A 3,220-nucleotide genomic window follows, 5' to 3' on the forward strand; every position below is an offset into this window, starting at 1 on the left:
ATGATTGCAAACAGTCTACAGAATGTAAAACCACAACCGGAAAAACCAGAAGAACCGAGAGAGAGTGTCTACTAATATTTATTGAGTATATGTACAATGAAATGCATTCTGTTTCTTTCTTTTTCTTCTTTCTCACAGGGCCCGACGTTCAAGTGTAGTCCTAGAGCCCCTCATTTTCACGGAGAGATGATTGCAAACAGTCTACAGAATGTAAAACCACAACCGGAAAAACCAGAAGAACCGAGAGAGAGTCTACTAATATTTATTGAGTATGTGTACAACGAATGCATTCTGTTTCATATTTCTTTTTCTTTCTCACAGGGCCCGACGTTCCGGTGTAGTCCTATTACCATACATACCTAAAATACAGAAGGAAAGTATTTAATACATATACAGGGGTAGATAACTCTGTCAGTATCTCAAAAATGATGACGTAATAACCAAAACACACAAGATGAAGTGACGTAGATATAAGCCGTAGGTTCAGTGGGGTTGCTAAGGCCGCCATTTTGTATACAAAATGGCGGATTTCCTTAGCAACCCCACCTTATATCTACGTCTATTCATCAGACAATGAGCAATCCTCCGTGCGCACTTGGTATAAGGATCAGGCGACCGCAGGACAGAAGGAAAAAACGTGGGCCAATCTCCATGTAACTGTGTATCAATGAAAAGGGTCATAGTTCAATGGACAAGAGATCGTGCAGCCACTGCAGCTCGAGCGCGGGGAACATACACTATTGGTTATATGTTATAGACCTACTGATATGAGTCACAGCACACATAAACATTTCAGACATGTGTAACGAACCGGTGCTCCGTCGCAAGATCACTCACTTCAAACGCTATCAGTTTCACGCGTCTCGCATTCATGGTTCCTCAGTTTTTGACGACATGTCAAATAATGACGCTATTATAGAATCTACCGACTGTTGTCAGGTTCCATACAATCAACAAATAAATTCACGCCTGGATTCTTCACAAAATGAGCAAAATAATATATGATAAATGGTGAAATATTTAGGAAAATCGGCGGTAACCAACCCTTTAAGAGATATCTTTGAGTAGACCTACAGGTATCCCCGAAATTGAATGTTCATGAACGTATTTTTGGAGTTTTGATAGGAACGGAGGAGTGTGTAATCTTTCAATCCACAAAGAATCGTCTACCGGTATTTTCTGACAATGACTTTAGTCTACTGGCTATATTCAATTTCTTCCCGTAACATCGTCCTTCCCATATAAAAGCACGATTTAGTTCTGTTCATTTGACACATGTTTATACTGCTACTGGCAGGAACTGGCCATAATACAATGCACTGTACGTATATATACGTGTTATACAATGTACGTGTTATACGATGTACGTGTTATACAATGTACGTGTCGTAAAATGTACGGGTTATACAATGTACGCGTTATACAATGTACGTGTCGTACGTGTCGTAAGATGTACGTGTTATACAATGTACGTGTTATACAATGTACGTGTTAAACAATGTACGTGTTATACAATGTACGTGTCGTACGTGTCGTAAGATGTACGTATTATACAATGTACGTGTCGTAAGATGTACGTGTTATACAATGTAAGTGTCGTAAGATGTACGTGTTATACAATGTACGTGTTATACAATGTACGTGTTATACAATGTACGTGTCGTAAGATGTACGTGTTATACAATGTACGTGTTGAACAATTCACGTGTTATACAATGTACGTGTTGTACTTACTATACAATGTACGTATTGTATATTGTACAATGTACGTGTCGCAGAATTGTGTACAATTAGAGATTCACAAAAATTGTCGTAGGTCGTGAACAATCTCTATCCAGAGTTGTCATTCCTTACACCACTGTTACACTCACGAGGAAGAGATTGACAAGTCCTGCTACGTAGTTCTGTAAACAGAGGCTACACATATACGCAGTCATAATCAGCTGTCGTCGGTTTATATAAAGCAATGTGTTTCATCTTTAAGATCACTAGGCGGAAATCAATTTATTCAAAAGAAACGTTACTGGTTTATATAAATTAATATAAATCAGTTTATTTCATTAACAATTGTGAAAAATGTGTTATAATTTAGACTTCTTATTCCAATTCTTTGTTACGGAAACACACATCTACACACGTAATTTGATATTAGACCGTACAATAACGACAGGTAGTTCTTATCGTAAACTCTCTTATCCACAAACATTTATTTCACGGGTAACATAGAAACACAAAATAACGAAAGATGACATTTTTTTATGATTTGAGCCTTGCCTGTCCGTGCCTCGATCTATGGTATAGAAATACCTAGCCAAGAACTTCCAGCGACTAGAACGAGCACACCTCTGTAGGCCCCTCAAAAAGAGGAAGCTTGGCCGTTACAATGGTCATACACTGTAAGTCCGATACCCCAGACATGTTATACAATAAGTATGTTTATCCGGCATTAAATCGTTACTAGGGATGTCATAAAAACGAGTGTCATTCTCTTGAATATACAGTGAACAAAACCAAAAATCACAGACTATACTTGTACTGTCAGTTACAAATTCGTATATTTTTTGGAGAGACGTGGATCCTTAACAAGTTGAGTAAATCTCCATAAAATAAATTTCCTGAAAATAAAAATCATTTTAAACGCGATTTGTGCTCAATACATGTACAATTAAGTGAATTCGAAAATATTGCAGAAAGTATTGCAACTTCCAGCGGAGACAAGATGTCAATATGCCAATTCATTAATATTTAAAACGAAGTCATCCGTTTACTAATACCATGCATGTCATAAATATGTCTGCTGCAACTTTCAACAACTGCAAACGACTGAGCATGCCTTACCCATGTTGTCCTTGAATCGCATGCGCCGTCCAAACAGGAAGTGATTTGTTCATTCGAAGATATAACGTGAAGATAATCAGTTTGATTTTCTGTACTTTGATTTGCCGTCATATGATGAAATTTGTTGTTTTCGTTATCAATTTCTGCGTAAGCGCCATCACTTGATGTGTCGTTACTTGACGCGGGCATATAAACACTACATCCCTGGTCGACTCTACCGGAAGTGTCGTATGATTCAGGTGTCAGGAACACGTTAGGCGTTCGTTGTCCTGATTGATGTCGTCTTGATATTGTGTACGGACATTTTCTATGAAAACAAGAGGTCAGTATGAATACAAACAAGACTCTTATTATCACCAAAGTAAAGCAGATATAAATCATA

Source organism: Mizuhopecten yessoensis, unplaced genomic scaffold, assembly GCF_002113885.1.
Source record: "Mizuhopecten yessoensis strain PY_sf001 unplaced genomic scaffold, ASM211388v2 scaffold10715, whole genome shotgun sequence".
Taxonomy (NCBI): Eukaryota; Metazoa; Mollusca; class Bivalvia; order Pectinida; family Pectinidae; genus Mizuhopecten; species Mizuhopecten yessoensis.